At 46.1% G+C, this 9,247-nt stretch overlaps 1 long non-coding RNA gene across 1 annotated transcript; it reads left to right on the top strand.

Moving 5' to 3' along the window:
- The first annotated feature begins 2,263 nt into the window (after positions 1-2,263).
- LOC144495342 (uncharacterized) lies at positions 2,264-8,960 on the top strand. The gene is made up of 2 exons (XR_013498233.1): positions 2,264-2,717; positions 8,640-8,960. It is a non-coding gene; the product is annotated as an uncharacterized LOC144495342 (long non-coding RNA).
- The last annotated feature ends 287 nt before the right edge of the window (positions 8,961-9,247 follow it).

The following is a 9,247-nucleotide window of genomic DNA, read 5'->3' as shown; positions in this document are numbered from 1 at the left end:
TTCTGTACTGTAGGGTTTCTATGATTTCTATGCTACACTGTTGGAGGTGCCGTCATTCAGATGAGAAGTTAACTCATGTCTGGCCTCTTGGGTAGGAGATCCTATGACACTATTTTTAAGAAGATCGGGGTGGGGGGGGAAGGGGGGGCGGGGTGGGGGGGGGAGGGTGGAATTGTCACCATTATCCTGGCCAATATTTATCATTTAATCCAACATCATTGAAACTGAGTATTTGGATGTTAGCCGATTGCTTTGTGGGAATTTGCTTTCAGTCAATTGTTTTAAAGTTTAAAGTTTAGTTATTAGTCACAAGTAAGGCTTACATGTCGGTGGTGACGTTCACAAGGGATCATAGGTTCAAGGTGAAGGGGGGGAGGTTTAACACAGATATCAGAAGGACATATTTTACACAGAGGGTCGTGGGGGCCTGGAATGTGTTGCCGGGCAAGGTGGTGGAGGCGGACACACTGGGAACGTTTAAGACTTATCTAGACAGCTATATGAACGGAGTGGGAATGGAGGGATACAAAAGAGTGGTTTAGTTTGGACCAGGGAGCGGCGCGGGCTAATTGTTGTTTGTTTCTCGTTTCAAGGCTTCATTCTATGGTCAACTTGCTGGTGCCAGTACAGAGCGAGACTGCGGATAGTTGGGAACCTGTCTCGGGGGCAGGGAATTCATATGGTGTTCGTGGAAGTGGAAATGAATAGGGTTGGGAAGCATTTTCTGATCAGGGCCAGTGTGATCTCCTGGACTCGTTTCGATCGCCTCAGGGGGTCGGAGAGGAATTTCCCAGATTTTTTTCCCCCATATTGGCCCTGGGGTTTTCACTCTGGGTTTTCGCCTCTCCCTGGAGATCACATGGTCTGGAATGGGGGGGTGGGGGTGAGTTAATAGGTTGTGATGAACAAAGCATCGTAGCTGTGAGGGACAGCTCGGTGGATAGGATATTAGTATGTAGATAGGCTGGAAAATTGGGCGGGGATCCTGGATTCAGGATTCAATCCTGGACCGGGGAGCGGCGTGGGCTTGGAGGGCCGAAGGGCCTGTTCCTGTGCTGTATTGTTCTTTGTTCTTGTTCTTTGTACATTAACACTGCAATGAAGTTACTGTGAAATTCCCCTAGTCGTCACACTCCGGTGCCTGTTTGGGTCAATGCACCTAACCAGCACGTCTTTCAGACTGTGGGAGGAAACCGGAGCACCCGGAGGAAATCCATGCAGACAAGGAGAGAATGTGCAAACTCCACACAGACAGTGACCCAAGCCGGGAATCGAACCCAGGTCCCTGACGCTGTGAACAGGAGGGCTAACCACTGTGCCACCATGCCGCCTCTAGTGTTATCAATATCACAAGTAGGCTTATGTTAACACTACAATTAGGTTACTGTGAAAATCTGTGAGGGAGCACACCACTGACCATCGGTGGGATCTTCCTGCCCCACCAACGTTGATGGAGCTTTTGTGTGGCTCGCTCATTCTGCCGCCACAGGGAGGGGTGGTGGGAGATGGCCTTCGACAGAAAGATCTGGAAAATCCCACCCAATGGCTCTCTCATATCTTCAGCCATTCTTCAATCTTTCCCAGCACAAAGGACTGTCTCCACTTCCTCCAGCCACAATGCACCTCCCCTTTTAGAGGGGCAGACTGTTTCCATTTAGCACCATTGGGCACCCTGCCGGTTAGCTCACTTGGCTAGATGGCCAGCGTGTGGTCCAGAATAACACCAACATTTGATTCCCGTCCCTGCTGAGGTAAAATTGGGAGCGGTCTCCTCACCTGAGAATGGAAGACAATGGCAAGTCACCACTGAAAAACCAACTGCTGAAGGGCGGCACGGTGGCACAGTGGTTAGCACTGCTGCCTCACAGCACCAGTGACCCGGGTTCAATTCCGACCTTGGGCGACTGTGTGGAGGTTGCACATTCTCCCCTGTCTGCATGGGTTTCCTCCGGGTGCTCCGGTACCTCCCACAGTCCAAAGATGTGCGGGTTAGGTGGATTGGCCATGATAAATTGTCCCTTTGTGTCCCAAGATGCGTAAGCTAGGGGGATTAGCTGGATAAATGTGTGGGGGTTACGGGGATAGGGCCTGTCTGAGATGCTCTGTCGGGGTGTCGGTGTAGGTTTGATGGGCCGAATGGCCACCTTCCGCACTGTAGGGATTCTATGAGACATCAGTGGACAATGTACCAAGAACCTGCCTTTGAGCAGAGCACTCACATGGTGATGATTGGTCTCCTCACTGATACATATAACCAATGAACGTCAAAATCCTGGAAATTCCTCCCCAACGGCATTGTGGGTCAACCCACTGCACATGGACTGCGGCGATTCAAGAAGGCAGCTCACCACCATCTTCCCAGGGGCAACTATGGATGGACAATAAATGCTGGCCAGCCAGCGACGCCCATGTCCCACGAATGAATGAAAGAAAATGTAATATTAGCAGCATGGAACAATCATTTATAACAGCTGGAAATATGAATGAAAAATACTGCCTGAATTGCAACCCATTGAAGTTTAGTTAGCTGAACATCTGGGCATTTCCAGCAAGCGAGAACTCAATGTACTGAAGTGTCAGTCTCGGTCATATCCTCAAGCCTCCAGAATGGGGCTCAAATCCACTGACTCACAGCCGAGGGCCTTTCACAAAGGACAAATGTGAAGCAATACCCGGGCATAAGACCATCTGTCCCATCTCCAGTCAGCATGCCTGAAGTAAGAAACATTTTTATGGTTTGCTACGCGTTACCTTCCGAGAAATAGATCTTAAATTAAATCCCTCGCACATAATTACGGGTAGAGTTCCCACTCGTTAAAACTGCGTGTCTGGCAGAGCTGGCTCCGAGACAGGCGGTGCCACAGCTGCACCTCAATTCACTAACACAAAACCTCCAGCCAAAAGGGACTGGAGTGAAAGGGATAAAAGTTTAGCGTGGAAGAAGCTACCAGCTTCTCGCCCTTTCTTTTTCGGCAGCAAGCGTTACCCCGAGCACTCCTGGAACAGAACCAAACTTTGTACAGGTTCAAACATGTCGACACGATTGTGAAACCTGCCACGGCTTCAGCTCTTTCTAGATTAATAATTAGATTGTTTTAAACTTTTTTTTTGATCGATACTTGAGTTATAACCTTCAAACCTAGCATGCAACTGTGTGATGTCCTTTGATGTCCCTGTAGATTAATGCCCGTCTGTGCTATTTACGGCACACATGTTAACTCTAAGCTGATATATTGCCTCTCTTAGCCGCTCCACATACGTCACATAACTCCATGTTACTCTGACGGCTGCAGCCCACCATGAAAGCTATTTGTATACCCAGTACTTCGTTTCATCTGCCTAAATCTTCAAATACCAAAATAACCTTCCAGTTTCCAAAAAAGACCCACTTGTTTCCTTTCCTGTGGCTGCACTTAAAAAAGGAAAAAAAATAAATCAGATTGGGCTCAGAATTCTGACGGTGCTGTTTCTCATCTAAAGCGAGGCGGGGTCAGGCTTCAGCCCACCTGGGATCCTGATGCTAATCCCGCTGTGAGTCGGGGGTATAGTTAGCATGCTGAGAATTACTGAGCGGTGTAAATCCAGTCTGCAATACCTCAGTTATAGTAAGGAGTCTAACAACACCAGGTTAAAGTCCAACAGGTTTATTTGGTAGCAAACGCCACTAGCTTTCGGAGCGTGCTGCTCCTTCGTCAGATGGAGTGGAAATCTGCTCTCAAACAATCTGCTCTCAAAAAGTTGCCCTGTTTGAGAGCAGATTTCCACTCCATCTGATGAAGGGGCAGCGCTCCGAAAGCTAGTGGCGTTTGCTACCAAATAAACCTGTTGGACTTTAACCTGGTGTTGTTAAACTTCTTACTGTGTTTACCCCAGTCCAACGCCGGCATCTCCACATCATGAATACCTCAGTTATGCCAGAGGTCTGGGAGTTGGAATATTGTGGTTAAAGTACAGGTTAGGCCCCAAAGGAGATCTTACCACTTCTGGACATCAAATCTGCCGCTGCTTGAAGGGGCGATGGCAGCACCGGATGTAGAGTAAAAGTTTGACATTGAGGCACCTGATAGTGATGTAACTATCGATGTAACTACCGATGTAACTACCGATGTAACTATGCTACAATGTCACATGACTAAGAGACTGTGATCGCGTATACATTGCAGAAGTATAATCTTGTGTTGGGTATTGAGATTTTTTCTTTATTATCATAGAAATCATAGAAATCATAGAAACCCTACAGTGCAGAAGGAGGCCATTCGGCCCATCGAGTCTGCACCGACCACAATCCCACCCAGGCCCTACCCCCACATATTTACCCGCTAATCCCTCTAACCTACGCATCTCAGGACTCTAAGGGGCAATTTTTAACCTGGCCAATCAACCTAACCCGCACATCTTTGGATGTGGTTAAAATTTCATGGATGTAGGTGTCACTGGCAGAGCCAACATTTGTTGCCCATCCCTAGTTGCCCTTGAACTGAGTGGGCAGTTAAGAGTATTTGGATGTTTATTCCCAGGTCTTCCCGTCGAAGGCGATCTCCCCCCACCCCTCCATGGTGGCAGGATGGACGAACCATGAAAAAGCTCCATAGACATCGGTGAGATGGGAAGATCCCACCGGTTGTCAATGTTGAGCTTGTTCACAGATTTTCATAGTAACTTCACTGCAGTGTTAATGTAAGCTTACTTGTGACACTAATAAATAAACTTTAAACTTTAAAACAATTGACAGAAAGCAAATTCCGACAAAGCAATCCACTAACATCCAAAAGCTCAGTTATGTGGTCATCAATGCCCACATTGATGTGGGTCTGGATTCACAAGTAGGCCCGACCAGGTAAGGACAGACTTCCTTCCCTAAAGGACATTAGCGAACTAGGTGGGGTTTTACAACAATGATCTTTTACAAATGGGGGATGATTTATCTCTCACAGGGGTTCCGGAAATAGCACAACGGATTGAGCTTAGGGGCTGAATGGAAGGAATGGTCATTCACGGGGAAAGTCTCTCCCTGAGAGTCAAAATGAGTAAACCATTTAATATGTTGGAGTGAAAATAGAAAGCACGATGAAGCAAAATCCCGCAGAACTGGGAAATAGTGCGCCTACCGCCATCTTGAGGTGCTCTCAGTGTGGCGGGGAATCCTTACACAAGCAGGAAGAATGCCCAGCGAGGGGATCAGAGTGCCACAACGTGGGAAATTAGGGCATTTTAATATCACCTGCCGATCCAGACTATGTTAAAATGTCCTAATTTCCCACACTCCATTGAAGAGTTACTCCATTCGAGAGTTACTCATGGATTGCCTTTGATATGCAGTGACCAGCCAACAGCAGAGTGAAGTGCTGGCACCCTCCACTTTTCCTTCGAGGCCGTGGAAACACCAGGGAATGGATATGTTTGAGTTCAAAGGCAAAGCTTTCATCGTTGTCTGTGATGACCACTCCAGATGGTTTGAAGTGAGCAGATTGCACAGTATCGTGGCAGAGGCAGTCATTACACCAATAAGGATAATCTTCGCCACACATAGCATCCTGGACATTATGGTGTCAGTCAATGCTCCTCGGTTTGCTAACAAACTGTTCTGCAACTTCCCATTGGAATATTGAATCATAGAAAAACTACAGTGCAGAAGGAGGCCATTCGGCCCATTGAGTCTGCACCAACTCTCCGACAGATCATCTTACCCAGGCCCTATCCCTGTAACCGCACATATTCACCCAGCTAATCCCCCCTACACATCTTGGGACACTAAGGGGCAATTTAACTTGGCCAATTCACCTAACCTACACATTCTTGGACTGTGGGAGGACACCAGAGCACTCGGAGGAAACCCACGCAGACATGGGGAGAATGTGCAAACTCCACACTGTCACCCAAGGCCGGAGTTGAACCTGGATCCCTGGTGCTGTACTAGCTACTGTGCCTTCATGTCACCCACAATTTGGTTTCTTACATGTCACTAATTCACCCAAATATCCTCAGGCAAATGGAGAAGCAGAAAGGAATTGATGAAAAAGAACAAAGATATTAATGTAGCCCTTCTTAACTACAGACCTTCACTGCTAAAATACAGCTTTTTGCCATCAGAACTACTGATGGGAAGATGGCTGCAAACACAACTTCCAGCTCCACAACAGACACTACAGCCTGACATTACCTCAGATGACTGTGAGAAAGTTAGGAAGCATGAGGAACAGCAAAGAGACATTTACAGGGACATGGGTTCAATCCTCGGCTTGGCTCACTGCCTGTGGGGAGTCTGCACATTCTCCCCGTGTCTGCGTGGGTTTCCTCCGGGTGCTCCAGTTTCCTCCCATAGTCCAAAAGACGTGCTGGTTAGCTGCATTGGCCAAGGGCATGCCACTGCCACCATGCCCATGGACCGTGTAGATGACCACGCGGAGGCAAAATGCCTTTAGTTTAGAAAGGCGTCGTGTGTCAGTGCAGGCTTTGTGAGTCAAAGGGCCTGTTCCTGTGCTGTACTGTTCTTTGTTCTCACGTTGGGAACTGAGTTGTATAACAGCTCTATAACTAAACAGGAATGGCTGTTACAGATAATAGTCTATATGGTAGCATTCTTAAGGTAACAGGCTAAAGAAACCCCAACTAGACCTCAACCCCAAGACAAAGCACCAGAGAAAACAAGCAATCTTAGAGATAGAGTTGGATTGAAGGAACAGGCAGAAAACTTTACTGGATCTGACCTGAATATTCCCCTCAAAGAGGTATACAAGGGAAGGGCTATTTCATATTGGAAGCTGCCAAACATTTGATACTAACTTTGTGGAGGGAGGGGACTGTGAAGTTGAGTGACACCTTCTTGGCCATCAGGGCTCCTTTCCAATGCAAGAAGAAACTTAACAACCACACCAGAGCTGCCAAAGTGAAGGACAAGTTCCTCTGCATTCTTCCCCGCAGACTCTCTATCTGTGTGGCACTCTTAAATTCATTACCGGTGTCAAAGCAAGTGCAAGTATTGATTGGACAGTGGGTAGTGAAACTCTGAAACAATCATCCTCACACTCTCAAGCCTATAGACTAATATATCTGGGGTCTTGTTCTTAAAATGAGGAAGTTAAATGAGCATCACACCCGCATGGATGCATTAAGGACCATCTTGGAGGAACGAGATGGATGTCCGGGATCGTGACAGAGTCCAATGCCACCCTCTGTACTACTAGATGTGAAATAGGCAGTATTGCCTAGACAGGACAATGACTCTAGGACACCAATATACAGCCTACCTGACAGATAGGCCTCCAATTGGTCCATGGTTGCTTTGACCGTTCACCTTCACGCTTTGGGGCACCACCAAGAAAGATGGTAAAAGATTTCTGAGAATGTTTGGGTTCGGGCTCTGCTGGATCTAATACCATCGGATCTGTCCTGACTCTCTCTGATCAGTGGGTACTCGGATCCGCAAGAGGCATGGCCAGAAAGCGCCCTCATGATAGACTGCTCATCATCGATGGGTTATTTGACTTTTGTTTTAGCCAGCCCCCTCAGACACTTGCTTGCCTAAGTGACTGGAAGACAAGATGAGGCTGTGGACACATGTGAACTGGGGTTGCAGCATACTAACGAATTTGTCCAGGACACAGAATTCCTTATCTAACACCATTACGGAAGGAACATCACCAAGTGCTGCAGCCATTCAAGGAGAAGTCAGCTCAGGACATCCAGAAAAGGACAATAGTTATAGCGTTGCCCACATGCTGAGACTAAGTAAAATATGATTAAATTACAATAGGAATTACTGTTCCATACTATCTGCACCTGAATGATCCAAACTGACATTGTCCCATTACAGCACACCAGCTAATTTGAGTATTTCCACAGAATGTCCAATATACAATGTGCTGAGAGAAAGCTGAGGTTCCTGGGGCAGGTTATCAGGCACCTACTGTTGTAATAAAAAGTCCTTATCAATGTCCTGTTTAAAGTAAATAGGTGGCAGAGCAAAGGTCTAACTCACTGATAAGGCATTGGAAAGAATGCAACAGGTCTTGCACTGCGGTTTGTCTTTATTTGGAAGAGGCCATCCAGGATTACCGGTTTTTGTGGGCTCCCTTGAGGTGCCCGTTACCCGGTGCTAACATCGCTAACCTTGTTGAACATTAAAATCAAAGCTATCAATATTTGACAATTGTGTGATTTTCAGAGGCAGACGGCAAGCCTGAGGCAATCAGTCACACCAAAATAGAAAGGTTGCCTAAAAGAGAAAGCGGTATAGATCACAGAGGACAGAAAACTCTCCTTAATATAAAAGACCTATTTCTTATCCTCTTTTTCTCATCCTTATCTTCTACTTGTGCAAACATACAAAGATATGATTATATGAATTCAGAGCAGGAGTAGGCGACTCAGTCTATTGAGCCTGCTGCACTATGCAATAAATCATGGCTAATTTAATTTTAACTTCAGCTTCGCGACACTTTCTATCCCCAATAAGCTTTCACATCTTTACTTATCAAGAATCTATCTACCGCTGCCTTAAAGATATTCAAAGATCCTGCCTCAACCAGGAAGAGAAGGTCTCACAACCCCCTGAGAAAATTATTTTCCTCATCTTTGTCTTAAATAGGCAACTCCTTCTTTTTAAACAGTAACCCCTTTTGTTCTTGATTCTTCCACAGGAGGAAATTCCTCTCCACGTCCACCCTGTCAAGATCCCGCAGGATTTTAAAGGTTTCAATCAAGTTTGCCTTCTTCTCTTCTAAACTCCAGTGGATACAAGCCGAGCCTGTCCAACCTTTTCTCATAAGACAATCCGCCCCTTCCAGATATTAATCTGGTAAATCTTCGCTGAATTGCTTCCGACACATTTACATCTTTCCTTAAAAGAGACCAACACTACACAATACTCCAAATATGGTCTCACCGATGCCCTACAACAACTAAAGCACAACCTCTCACTTTTGTATTCAACTCCACTCGCAATAAATGATTATATTATATTAGCTTTGCTAATTACTTGTTGCATCTGCAAACTAACCTTTTGCAATTCACGCATGAGGACACCCAGATCCCTCTGCATCTCAGAGCTCTGCAATCTCTCATAATTAAATGATATGCATATTTTTTATTCTTCCTGCCAAAATGGACAATTTAATATTTTCCCACATTATTCTCCATTTTCCAGATCCTTACTCAGTCACTTAACCTATCTGTATCTTTCTGTAGCCTCCTTATATCCTCTACACAGCTTGCTTTCCTACCTATCTTTGTGTCATCAGCACATTTA

This window comes from Mustelus asterias, chromosome 6 (assembly GCF_964213995.1).
Source record: "Mustelus asterias chromosome 6, sMusAst1.hap1.1, whole genome shotgun sequence".
NCBI lineage: Eukaryota > Metazoa > Chordata > Chondrichthyes > Carcharhiniformes > Triakidae > Mustelus > Mustelus asterias.
Note: the sequence above shows the minus strand (reverse complement) of the source record. Positions and strands in the feature narration are given on the sequence as shown.